General features: G+C 38.9%; 1 long non-coding RNA gene across 7 annotated transcripts in view; it reads left to right on the top strand.

Moving 5' to 3' along the window:
• The window catches only part of LOC110134553 (uncharacterized), a 102,454-nt gene that overhangs the window by 27,242 nt on the left and 60,974 nt on the right, over positions 1-14,238 (top strand). For 4 of the 7 annotated variants that reach the window (XR_011483067.1, XR_011483068.1, XR_002313108.2 and 1 more), the window contains 4 exons: positions 1,475-1,625; positions 2,202-2,310; positions 2,821-3,017; positions 3,555-3,745. This is a non-coding gene — a long non-coding RNA (uncharacterized lncRNA). The remainder of the gene's footprint in view (positions 1-1,474; positions 1,626-2,201; positions 2,311-2,820; positions 3,018-3,554; positions 3,746-14,238) is intronic. The other 3 variants (XR_011483069.1, XR_011483064.1, XR_011483066.1) reach the window with 3 other exon arrangements.

The following is a 14,238-nucleotide window of genomic DNA, read 5'->3' as shown; positions in this document are numbered from 1 at the left end:
CCCTGCATTAGGGTAACTAGAGTTTGAGGGTTACATAGCATAAGCGTGGCTAATTTATTTTGGGGAACTGTAAAGTGAAGCTCTGAGAGCACAGTTCTGATTCATTCCCACACATTCCTCCTTTCTTCAAAGGGTTGGAATGGATGATCCCTAACACACTCTGAGGCATCTGTGGGAGTGAGAGAGGCTTTATTCCTTCAAGGCAATTTGGTCCAACACTCCCTGCTCACCCATGGGGGAATCCTGGCAAAATTCCAAATGTGATTAATGTTGTATCTATTATTTCACAGGGTGGAGTGTGTTTGGGTGGATGGAGGGGGAAGCCTATAATTTCATAGCTGTTAGAAGAACATTTCTGCTAAATCTCTTTTTATTCTAAAAATTAATGAAAGGATCTCCATGTTCAAGATGATTTGATGGTATAGTACTGTCCCCAGAATAGAATGCAATCCTGGTTGCTACTAAATCTTAATAGTGCAAGTAGAAGAGTGTAAATATTTCCTCCAAAATATCAATTACCATTTTGACCCATTTTTTGGTGAGGTTGAACTAATCTTTTTAATTAGTTGAACTCTGAAGATTGTTTTCAATAAGTATAAAATCAGAGCTATAAGCTTTATCTAGACCAGTTAAGAAAAAGTACTGCATTTTAAAATCATGCCATCACTGTCTTGTTTAGGAAGAATATGACTTGGATTCAACCAAATGTTGAATTATCAACTATTTTAATACCCACATTCATTGTCACCTGTGAAGTGTAAGCATTCTTATTTTTTATAGGGTCTTTGAATTGCATCCGAAATGACTACCATGTAAATAAATGAGAATAACAATCACGCCATGCCTTTTTTGTCGTCATGGGTCGTTCTCATCAAATGCTTAGTAATTTCATTGCACTTGTGTAATTAGGTGCAGAACCTCCACCCGAGCCTCCACGGATCAGCTATGTGGACTCTAGCTGCCAAAGGCGCTTCTCCTTCTGAACCGAGCGCTTTGCTCAGCCAGTGTAGACATGGCCTGATAAACAATGGAACTTCTCCTTTGAGAACTGGAGTCTGGACTGATCTAATTCTTTAACTCAAGAATGTGCACAGGTTTGATGAGCAGTTAAAATGCCTACGTTTTAGTAAAACAGGAGCTTAAATTGACAGTAATGTGAAGAATACCATAACTTCTAATGAACCTGAAAGGCAGTAGCGCTCACTGTTGCGCAAGCAAATCAAGGGACGATCAAATCAAAGTTTTAACATGAGCTTAAATATCTGTGGCAGGGAGGTTGTTCTTGCAGGTTTATATCTGTCAGGTCTCACCACTAAGCCTGTCACGGGCAGCATGGCTATGTCACTTTTCACCAAGATGCCACATGTCACGTATATTGTGAGAAACAGCCTGCTTTGTTTTCCTCTCTAGGATTTTACAAGGAAAAGCGAAGGAAAAGGGAATTTGTTTTAACACTGCATTTTTTATCTTGCAGATTTGCAGCCTCATGGAGTGAGTGACGGAGTGGATTGCCAACTTGTAGTGACTCCACTCAGCGGCGCAGAATGGCTGCGGGAAATGTGTATTCAGATAAGCCCAAAGAAGTCTGCCCAGGGTGAAACATGTACCTTTGAAGTTTAAATCAGGTGTGTGAAGAATGCTGGAAACATGACTTCTTGGGTCTAGATTTTTTTTATGTATATATTTATGTTTCTCAAGGAAACTGATGACTCTTGCCTGTTCTCCTAGCTCTTTTAATGTTAAAGAACACACCCCAAATTGTAACCCACCCTCTCTCCTAGGATTCGATATGCTCTATTCCACTGCCCGGAAGGGTCTTCTGTTTTATCAGAACTTTTGATTTTCAATGCATGATTGTGATTTTCCATATTTAAAAAAGGTTTTGATTTTGGATGTATTTTTAAATTGGGAATTGAAGTTTGATAGGCTTTACCATTTGTCTGTTTTCTTAGAAAAATAAGTACTAATTTTAACATATGCGTTAGTTGCAAGATACTTAAGAAAGTTAACACTCAAGTTGTGTTTTAAAACTTTATGTTCATGTTATCCTTAAAAAGTTAAGTGGCTCAGAAAAATCAAGTGAAGCGAATGATTTTTTTTTAGAAAGTGTAAACCACATTTCCTTGCAGGATGAAGTTGTGCTTAATAGCCTCTTTAATTTATTCAGAAACTATACAACTTTTGTTGCTATATTTTGTTAGAAAGGAAGGAGAGGCTGTTTCTACAGGTGTCAGAGAAAAATCGATACTGAGCCACGGATTATTGAATCCCGTAGAACCATGGAGGCTTGGCAGTGAAATTCTTCCAAAGGTGAGTAAGGGCATTGATTTTCCTTCTCATACCAGAAGAAATATGACACAAGGAATGGAGGCTAAATTTAGACTGGAAACAAGTCTGACTTGAAACAATGCCTTTAGAAAATTGGTGACTTTTTTTTCTCAAAAAAATTAAATGAGCCAATCCAATGAGAATTTGGACCATATATTTTTCTCATATATTTTTCTTAGATTCACTTCTATTCTTTATTCCTTTGGGAAAAAAAAAAAATTGATCTTTTGACCAACATCTTATCTATAATTCAGATCCAGTGATTTCCTTGTGGAATACTTATATTGTACAATACAAAACAGTCTCTCTTATAAACTTATAACCAAGGGGGCAATATTCCTTCAGTTTCTAAGAAAAAGCATGTTACTTATGCAATCAAATTTAAAAATATGTGCCCATTACTGATCTTCCTAATTTAAACTGTGTATTCTTCCTGCCAATCTGTGCCGGAATTTTTAGACACATAGTTGCTTGTTTGTGTACTTATTTTAGGGTTTCTTCTAAATTTCACAAAGTTGAAAAACTATACCTAATGCATTGGTGGTTTGACTGCATTGCTTAGCGTTCCGTCCATGCAGGCAGATGGTGTTCCTAGGTTTGAAAACATAAATCCCAGGGGACGTGAGCTGAAGAACATTTTATGCATCACTCATCCTATTATGAGCCCTATGCTGCTCCATCTCTACAAGGTAAGCAATATATTGTGAGTTGGCTTCCGGCAGTTGAACATGATGTATGCTCATGGCTCTTGCTGCCAAGCATATGTTTTTGGAACTCATAATGGGGAGTATAGAAATCATTTTATAAGTAGAAGAATCATTGGAGCAGTTTAAGGTACTCACACGTGCTCTAGCTTGCTCATCTGTCCCCAGGTAGCATTTGATTGTTCTACCCTGGGACCTACATTCTATGGTATTTTCTTCCTCATGTGAAGTGAGGTGGTAAATTGGTCATTTTCATAATGAATTTGAACAGAGTAGATGATCAAGGAAGATAATTCAGGCCTCCAAGTAGAAAACTGCCAAATTACCACCACTTCGCTATGTCTAAGGGTAGATAAAATTCAGATTTTCACACTTTGTGGGATCAAAAATTGATTATAAGGAAGTTAAAAATATGAAATGCTAACAAGTTTGTGGTAATGTATAGCATTATCTTAATATTTCTTTCTTTTTGATATCCAGTGGGAAATTCTTAGCACGTTTTTTCTGATCTTGAACTTTCAGATTGGCTGAAGCAATAGCAACCACAAAAATTGTTTATAATTTGCATTCTAACTTTCCATCATTTGGTTAATACCCTGAATCTGATTACCCAAGAAAACAATGTTCTAAAAGAAAGACTATTAGAAAGTTGCCACTGCATTATTAGTGAATAACATGGAAAGTGCAACATTCTAGATTTCCCATCGTGTGAGGTAAGATTTTATTATGTCTCATTAAGTTGAGATTACAGTTAATTTTATTTATTATGATCCCAGCCCAAAGAAAATTTTGCATTTCAGTTTGACACAGAAAACCATAATATAAAGCTTTACATGCATTGTCTCAGCGGTGACCAGTTTGAGGGATTTAAACTAGGCTGTTTAATGTATTTTATTTCTGCATAAATTATGTTCTTTTTATTGTTTTCCCATCCTTTCCAGCTCAGACAATTATAACTCAGTGTATCATGCATATTTAAGCAAAAATAAATTATGTACATGGTAATTCTTTTGGGGGGAAAAGGCAAACTGTTCTCTAACCTTTGATGAAGTTTAACTTTTGATGTGTGAATTCTTAAATGTGATCAAACCAAAGACAATGAAATGCTTGCTTTGAAGTATTCTAAAATTAAAGTGGTAACTAAAGATTTCATGGTAAGTGGCAGCCTTGTGTTTACTGTTATAATAATATAAATTCTGCATGGGAAGAAAAAAGTACAAAATACGATGGAGAGGTGATGGAGGAGTCAGACATATGGAAAATTCCAGGTGCCCGTAGATACAGTGTGAAGATTCTCAAATATCTAGTTGTCTCTATTTGGTACAGATACTGTCATACATCAAAAAAGATCTCATTGGCTCTTTTTTGAAGCCCAAAAAGCTTAGTGTTTTTAACATCACTATGCTTTATGTTTATACAAAATTCTCCCACAATATGTACAATATATCTTATCGAAGTCTGAGCAATGTAATAGCAGCCATTCTTTCTTTGGATTAAGTACATCCTATGACTTTTCCTAACATGTTGCAAAGAAGAATTTCCACTAGATAATTTGTAGTTTGTAAAACATGAGTTTTTGAGGGGGAAAGTGGCAATTAATGGAAGCATAATTATCTTCAGTGTGAAAATAGTCTGGGAGGCCAGCTTGGGTGAGCAGTCTTCGGCTCATTACCATTTCCTTTGCTTGCTTTGTTCTCCTCCTTCGGATTCTTTCTGGATCCATCTCTCTTTTGTTTCCCTTTGACTCCACTGTTGTACTCCAATTGGCCCTTAAAGAGCAGAAACCGAGCAGTAAGACTGCGTGGCTACATTTTCCCAGCGCCACCATCTGAGAGTTAAGCTGACTAACGTGTTGAAAGCCCAGCCCATTTCGTTCACAGCAGGCGCCGCAGGTAAAAGCATTTCTGTATTAAAGTGCCTGCTTTCTTTCTTCAGGCTCTTGGTCTCATTTCTCTTGTTTGCCAGTTGGGGGGAGAAGCAAAAGTAGGTTGGGGACCAAATGCCTGGGGTATTTAATCAAATGCCCAGCGACTCTTGATTATAGGATACAGAAATTTCACTTTTGAGGATTAACTCTGGTGGATTTTGCTAATCCAAATGGGTATCTCCTTCTACTCAGCATGTTATTGGGCTACTTCCTACCACTGACTAAATCAGATGTCATGGAAGAATCTCAAGTAGTTTTAATAACTCCTGGGTTAGCAGAAACTAAATGTGCAGGGTGAAAATTACCATTAAATATAGGTTTTTGTGAGGGTTCACATTTTACGTGTTATTGTTTGCTTCTATTAAAACAAGAAATTGAGAATTGATTTCTCTGTGTTCTGTTAATTTGACTCCTCTTTCCTAAGTGGTAGGTATAAACCTCTTTAAATATTTTATGAAGATCACTTAATCAAGCAAATACCCTAACACATATCACTGTATTGATCCCTGACCCTTTGACCTGTCACTCTGCCATGTTGGATGCCTTTTGCTGATATCCTTGCAGGGGAGAGTTTAGGGAGCAGAAGGCATGAAGAAAGGTGTTAGTCTTCTCCCTGCAGTGGGTTGTGGAATTGTCCCCTCGGAGGTGATTTCCCTGTGAGTGGCGAAATTGGGATGAATAATATCATTTTGCATTTGTACTGAATATGTTTCTAAGGAGGCTTAAGGGTACGATGTAAGTGTCATCTTGGAGGGATAAATGTAATATACATGTAAGGTGGGAAGACTAGTGCTCTGTGATACATCTGATTATTGAGATACAGCTGTAGCAAGCTTTATGAATAAATCAAAATATTCCTCAGATGGTGCCCACATGCCATATAATAAATGAATTTTACAAAACCTCTTCTTTCACTGGAGTTAGAGGCTATACTTGTACCTTCTTACAGTGAGGTATAAATTTAGTTTCTTTTATGTTCTGTGACCATCCTATGGCTATTTCTTATCAGACTCAATCAAAAGTTAACAGAGAGTGCCATGGAAAAATAACTCTCCTTTAAAATGTTAGCGAAAATTCAATTGATAAATATATGTTTTCACATATATTTTTTCATTTATATATATATATACATACACATGAATACATATATATGAATGATTAGACACCTAAGGATATCCATGCTATGACTATATCTAAATTTTTTTCAGGAGTGTGAGGTCCCTCCATTTTAGCCATTAGACAGATTATTTAGCCAATTTGACCTTAAGCTGACAAAGATTTTCTATTTATAAATATCCCTGGGGGTCCTTGAAGAATCTCTAACACTCATTTATTTTCTCAAGAAAGGTTTAGGATCAATACATTCAAAATATTTCAGATTATCATGTAGTTCTTTGCTTAGCTAAATCAACGTTGTCATGAGGATAGCCAGAGTCTTCAGGACACTTGAGACAGCTGGACTTTAGTGGATGAAGTGACCTCCCAGTGGTCTAATAGCATGAGATCTCACATCTGGTTAGTTAGTGCTTTCTGGTTTTCAAAACCCTGTCCCAGTATAGTCATGGTTGATAGCCATCCCTTCTATAGACAAGGGATAGAAGGGTGGGGTATAAGAATGATTTTTTTTTTTTTTTTGCATTTCTATCTTTTTGTATGTGTGTTTCTTTTTCTGATTTGTTGAATGCAACATGCTGGAGTACTAAGTGTCTTTCTTTTGTTTTTGGACCAAATAATTGCATGAATTATGAATCACAACATAATTGTCATGATGAGGACAGAGGGAAAGAAATGGTTACCTTTCAGTTACTGTGGTTCTTAGGGGCCATGGTGCTGCCTGTTAATGAGCTAAGAGGAAAGATGCACCATTTCTTTCTAATATAACATAAAGACAACAGATCCTTTAAGCCAATTCATGTTTAAATATGAAGGTCAGTGATCCATGACCAGCTTGCATATGTGCACACACATATTCATATGTATATACTTGTCCAGATTTTTCAGCCAAGTAATAAAAATGGTGGAAATGAGAGAACAGGGACTCTCTAGAGACTGGGGAGTGGGGTGCTGCCCCAAACAGGTGCCAGAGCAAGTCCATTTTTAATTTGAAGTTTTAGGTTAGACATCCACTTACATTTTTAAATATTTTATTCATTATGTATAGTGATTGCTTTATTATTTGAGAAACTTTTAATTTACTTTTCTTGGGCTCCACATTTACTGAGCTTCTCCTATGTGCCAAGCACTATCTTACTCCTCCCCCAGCACAGTCACATATTCTGGATAGTCCCGTCAAAGTCTGAAAAGCAGAGAGCAGAGATATACGAGTTTGTGAGCCAGATGAATTGGCAATAAATAGGTGAAATGTAAATCACTGTAATTACCCACACTGTGTACATTTTCTACCTAGGGATTTTAGATGAGCATTGTCAGAATTTAGTAAAAAGCCCCATCAAATCTGTAGGATTTTGTTGAACTAAAAGCAATTCTTTTAGAAGGTTACATTTTTATTGTCTATTTTTCACAGCTACAGAAAGTTCTTTTTTCCCATTTCTACTTTGATAGATGTTCCACACTTAAAGTTTTATGTCCTCCCACTTTCACTCTTTCTCTCCTTGTTTCCTGTTTTTCTGAAGGTGAACTGCTGCATTCTTTTCCTTCTTAATCCAATTTTTGTATACTTGATGTTTATTAAACCAGGGGATTAAGAGCATAGTAAGTGGAAGGCTCTGGCTTCTTTGCTACTGAGTGCTAAGTGGCTTCAGTCGTGTCCGAGTCTTTGCGACCCCATGGACTGTAGTTCACCAGGCTCCTCTGTCCATAGGATTCTCCAGGCAAGAATACTGGAGTGGGTTACCGCGTCCTCCTCCAGGGGATCTTCTGGACCCAGGGACTGAATCCGCGTCTCTTACATCTCCTGCATTTGTAGGTGGGTTCTTTACCACTAGTGCCGCCTGGAACTGGGTGTAGAATATTGGGTGTGTGTGTGTGTGTGTGTGTGTGTGTGTGTGTATCATGATGAAAACACTGCAGCTTAAATTTGGTGCACAAAGGTAGTTGTTAAACTGAAATTAGATTGACTGGTTTGAATTCTTGTTTTACCACTTACTAGCTATAAAAACAGTTTCTAAACTTACTTCTTCAGCTATAAAATGAGGAAAGCAGTCATACCCACCCCCATTTGGTTGCTGTAAAGATTAAACAGAATAATGAGTGTAAAACACAGTGCTTGGTAGATAGTAAGAAGTCAATAAATACAAGCAGTGATCAGAGTATTACTAATTTTTCTTGCATGTCAGTGCAGATACATGCATACGCTGTTTACAGTTTTCTAACCAGTGCCTTACTCAAAGAATAATGGCTAATCTGAGGCAAAGTTGTGAAAAGTCAGTAGCTACCTTCAGCATTGCCAGCTTTTATTGAGTAAGCTGCCTTCTCTCCTGACTCTCTTTGAATGCCCGGTGCTTGCCTCTCTTCTTGCCTTTACTGGTAAAACCTCCTTTCAAGTAAGGACCTGAAAGTTATCCCCACAAAGGCCTAGATGACTGAGAGCATTTGAGCCGTTGTGTTTGTCAGGGTCACGGACCTCTTATCAAAGATCAGATGCAGAGCTGATGAGACTCCAGGCGCCGGGGAACAGCTCGAGAAGTTTGATCGACAGTGTGATGTCTCCTTTGCCTTTTGGAAGTCTCCCCAGAGTGGGGACAGTTAACTGGGCCAAGGAGTAAGGATCCTTCTGCTGCCCAGGTGCCTGCATGGGCTCTCCTGGAGGTTGGTCTGACATCCTCAAAGGCTGCCTCTCTCTAAGCCCTGGGACCATTTAGGAATGTCTGTCTGCTTTTCTCTTCTGTTTTTTTCCATTTGTGAGTATGGGTTTTGCATTTAGTGATAACTTAGACCACACGCATTAATCCTTTGAACATTTTTTCCTAACACTTTTCTTTACTTTTAGATATATATCCACTCATGTATTCATTCTTGGTTATTCACTGTATTTCTTTCACTAAAGACTGTATTCATGATGTAAAGTTTATCACACATCAAACTATTGTTCTGAGACATGCTCCTGAAATAGTCTTCTTTTTTAATGTACCTGTACTTTACCTGTATTTTCTGTGCCTAGGCCTGAGGATTTGAAGGACTGGGTTCACGTTTCAGGTGTGCCTACACAAAGGACTTCTGGCTGGAAAATCATTTCTCAGCTTCAGTTGGTCAATGGAGGGGACACTGGTTTGCGTTGTAAGCCTCAGCTGAAAGTGTCTTATAAACTCACAAGTGGGTTAGAGGCTGTTTTGGTCTTCTTTTCAACCATTGTGACTGTCTTCTCAAGCAACATTTCTCTGGAAGGACATGAAAAGATGCATTATGTTTAGTAATTTGTGAAAGAGGAGACAGGATTCTCTCCCTTTGACATTTTTCCTTATTACCTAAAATAGCTCTTTTGTATATTCTTATGATACCTCTGTCCATTGCCTTCTGCCAGCATCATGCCCTATAATGCAGAGACAGCCCAGACAGAAATTCTTAGATGAAACTGCAAGAGGAGACACACCTACTAAAGTATAGAAGGGGCCTGTCTGGATGGGCTAGATCCACAAACTGTTTTCTCAAAGGCCCCAGATCATTCTTTTGAGCATCTGTGTGCAGCATGGTCAGTCTGAAATGCTCCTTGGTCACTCAGAAGTTTGGACTGAGCCCATGAACCATAATAAGATCCTCTACACAAATGAGAAGAGATGATAGCTAGTATGTATCAAGTACCTACTATGCTTAAAAAAAACCAAAAACACTTTCAATAATAATAACTGCTAACTTTGGGGTTTTAGTAGATTCCAAGTAGGTGCTGAGTTACAAACATTACCCAGTTAGCTAATCCTTATAGCAGCTTTGTGATATGGTATTGTTATATTCATTCACTCAAGGAAACTGAAGGCAAACCCCAAAGCCAGTGTCTTCGGTTTTTTCCCCACAGATCCTGGTATATAAACAGCATTACGTGCATTTTGCAGATAAGAGCTGAGACACAGGGGGTTGAAACAACTTTTCCCCGTGGCTCTGGGTGGTAGCACCAGTCTCCTACAGGCCTGCCTGACCCTGCACACCAGCCAACCGCTGCGTTCTGAGTCACATTCCCTCTTCATTTACAAGCTGATGCAGATTAATGCTTTCATAAAATAGGATAAAAGTGAATGGCCGGAAAGATAAAGTTAGAAAAGGCGTATAAAACACAAATAATTCTTTATTATAAGATTCAGCGAACATTGACGTACTCTTACATGGCTCCAGGCGCTTCCAAACCCTTGCTCGCAGTTTCTGGTCGGTCTCATGGTGGATCAGTAGCAAACTGCTTCCTCCAGCACCCATGCAGACAGTTCTTTGGGGAGCGCTGTCTTCGGCCTTTGAAATATGAAGATGAGACAGTTTCCTCACTCAGCAACAGAAGTCTTACAGCCATAGATTCAATTTAATAATACCCAGGTTGGAAATATACTAGAACACGGTTAGAAGTCAGGGCCCTTGTTTTGTGTGTGTGTGTGTGTGTTTTAATCTAACTGAAGTTAAATAGAATGTCGTAACAACATACCCACAGGAACGAAATTAATTTTGTATGGAATGTGGCTATTACATGAAGGCCTATCCTCTTGTAACCTCCATAACTGAGAAATGTAGACCACTATAAATTAGCTTATTTGATATAATAGAGATAGCCCCGTATTGAGAGTATATCACTTTCTCTCCAGAGGACATGTTCATTGTTGTATCGATTCATTAATATTCTCTCCCACTGTCTCCAAGTAGGCGAAAGAAGTGAAAAGAAGTATGATAACAAAGCCAGCAAAGCAAACATTTCTGGTTAGTTTCCACTGTGACTAGAGAAATGCTTGCCACCTGCTTCTTCTTGCTGGGCAGAGCAAGTCAGCTTCACTCTGGCCCCTTTTTTGGCATTCCTAAAAGCGAGTCTTAAATAGAACGGCCGTGAAAACAGCGAACACATGTTTCCCAGGGGAGGACGGGGTCTGCCGCAGCTGCCTGTCTCCACGTCCATCTGGAGAAGCGTCTGCAGGAGATGGATGAGGGGGAGAGGCTTGATAAACAGAAGATGTCAGAGTCACTGCTTTTGATGTTAATTAGCAGAATTGTATCCCGGATTTCAAGAAAATGCTTAGTTTTTGCCTGATTCCTAGCTCACCTTTCCAAGCATATGACGGCTGTTCATGCTGCGTTTACATGGTATTAGTGTTGGCTATGGGGCTTCCCTGGTGAGTCAGCGGGAAAGAATCTGCCTGCAATGTAGGAGACACAGGAGATATGGGTTCGATATGGGTTCGGGAAGGTCCCCTGGAGGAGGGCATGGCAATCCACTCCCGTTCTTGCCTGGAGAATGCCATGGACGGAGGAGCCTGCTGGGCTACAATCCACAGGGTTGCAAAGGGTCAGACAGGACTAGAGTGACTGAGGATGCACAGAGTTGGTTATGGTTAATCTTAATTGAGTTTTAGCTTCTCGGAAGAGGTGCTAGATTTGAGGACCTATTTGGGTCGATCATCGTGTTATGTTGTGTTACTGATTTTCTGCAGCCAGTGGAGGTAAAAATAATGGCAGAAAATACAGACGATCTTTATTTGTTCTTACAATGGAGCCCTTTGCTGACCATGACATTGGCTATCTCAGTACCCTGAAATTCTAATGAAACTCCATTCTTGTCCTTAAGCAAGGCCCTATCTCGGTATCTAGTTTGTTATTCAGATTTGCTGCAGTCATTCCCACAGTGATCACTCATTTACAGAGTATAAACCATATGCTGGGTCATATGGGAGACACAATTATGAGGACTTGATTCCACCTTCAAAGAGTTTCCAGCCTGACTGGGGAGGCAGAGGGATGCAGAGATAGATTTAGAGTTTTGTAGCGTGTGCTGCAATAAACAGGGATGGACTGACCTGTGAATGTAGGCAAAGTTACTCACTTGGGGTATAGAGTTAGAAAGTGCTTCACAAAATGAGTGACATGCAGCCTAGGTATAGAAAAATCAAGGAGCATTTTAAATTTAGTAATGGTAAACATATGGGCTTCTCTGGTGGTTCAGAAGGTAAAGAATGTGCCTGCAATGCAGGGGACCCAGGTTCTGTCCCTGGGTTGGAAAGATCCCCTGAAGAAGGAAATGGCTACCCACTCCAGTATCCTTGCCTGGAGAATCCCATGGACAGAGGAGCCAGAGGGCTACAGGCCACGGGATTTCAAAGAGTTGGACATGACTGAGTGACTAACACTGCACTCCTAAAGACGTATCAATACTTTTGCACAGTGTCACTTTCCTTGGGTTTTCATTCATGGTGTGTTTTCTTAGGACTCACTAAGTCTCCCAGTGGAACTAGGAGTGGTTTAAAGCAAAATTTTATTTATGATCTCAGTACTTCCCTACTGACTATCTTTGCCATACTGATTGCCAGCAGCTTTCTTCTAGTTTCAAAAGTTTACCATCTGCTGATGGTTTTTATTTCCTTCTTCCCCTACAATAAAATTCATTAGTAGTTAATGAGTTCCTACTGTTAAGTAGGGCTTTAGCCTTGCCTCAAAGATCCATAAGACATACCTAAGATAGCGTTTTATTTTTTAGAAAGCTTATAGTTAATGAGTTTTGGCTATAGGAACCTTGACAAACAGCGGCTTTTGTTTAAAAAAATAAAGAAAATGAATAAAACCAGAAGGAGATTAGAAAATGTTTTAAAATATCCTTCCCCCTGCCTTATTTTGTTTTTTTGAGGATTCCAGGAAAAAAGTGTGGTACTTTTAAAAAAGTAAATAAGCACTTTTTAAGAATAAAGACTGTCACCATTTATTGCTAACTGACAGTTTAGACAAAGCCAACAAAGAAAAAAGATTATATTAAATAAGAGGAAAATTTCCCAAGTGAGTTAAATTGCTGTCTCAGAATTCTTGGCTATAAACTAGACATTGGGTGAGGTCACAAAGAATTTAAGTGTCATTGATAAGAGATGCCGTAACTATGGTATATGTCAAATAAAGCGTGAAGGTAGCACATCCTTACACAAGCCGAGAAAGTGGTGAGAGTGAATCCCAGGATTGTATTTTTGAACAGACACATACTCTGTTCCCATCCAAAATCCTGCCGTTCTGACATCAATAAAGACGTCTGAACATCTGAAGAAGCTGATAGAAAATGTTCGATAAATGTCAGTCGCTGTTCACTTATTAAGTTAGACTGATATAATTAAAACACTATTTTTAAACACAAAACCAGAAACTTGGCACCAGACTTTTACATGTGCTAGACACAGTTCTTCTAAGGGTTGGAGACACAGCATTGAATGAGAAATAGTGCTTCTTATCCTGTAGCACTTAAGACCCAGACAGGGAGACAGACACTCATCCAGTGTAAAGCATGTGCCAACAGGTTCAGTAGAGGGTACAGTGGGTGCAACTAAGGCGAGAGTACATACAGGTCTCGGGGTGTCTGTAAGAGTCTCCTCAGGAAGTAAGGTTTTAGTTTGGAGTTGAAATATCAATCAAAGCTAGAGGCTAGATTGGGTGAAATATGGAGTCTAGGGATAGGATGGAGTGGGGGAAAATGTTGAGCAAATATGAGAGATAGGAATGGATTTCCTAAGAGAGTAGATTCTATAAACTCCAGAATATAAACATTAGAATATAGATTGGGTAACTTTGATGAGCAGGAAGACCAATTACCAGAAGATGAAAGATCTAAGACCTAATGTCAACTTGCATACATACCAAAAGTCAGCTTAGGGATGTCTGTATCTCGTAACAGATTCTCCGAGCAAGAATACTGGAGTGGGTTGACATGCCCTCCTTCAGGGAATCTTCCCAACCCAGGGATTGAACCCAGATCTCCTGCATTGCAGATGATTTCTTTACCAATTGACTCACCAGGGAAGCCCAACTTCTTGTCTTTCATCTGTAAAATGGTGGAAATGATATGGACCTTGCCTAGCTTATGGAATGACTGTGTGGATCATATTAATATATGAAAATTCTTCATAAGCAGTGAAGATATTTGATGATGAACCTTGTTGATTAGTACCTTATATGGAAAAGGAAACTACTTGGGAAAAATTGTTCCAAAACATAAATCCATTTTGTAAGATCTAAATCTAAGATTTATGAATTCCAATAAGCCAGCCCTTCACATTAATAGTGAAGGGAACTCATGGCAATGATATAGAATAGTGGGGACTGTGGCAAAATGGAAAAGGCATGGCCTGTCTGAAAACTAAGACAATGCTTTGTTGTATAAAAATA

Source organism: Odocoileus virginianus, chromosome 23 (genome assembly GCF_023699985.2).
Source record: "Odocoileus virginianus isolate 20LAN1187 ecotype Illinois chromosome 23, Ovbor_1.2, whole genome shotgun sequence".
Lineage (NCBI taxonomy): Eukaryota > Metazoa > Chordata > Mammalia > Artiodactyla > Cervidae > Odocoileus > Odocoileus virginianus.
This window is presented reverse-complemented; position numbering and strand designations above follow the sequence as displayed.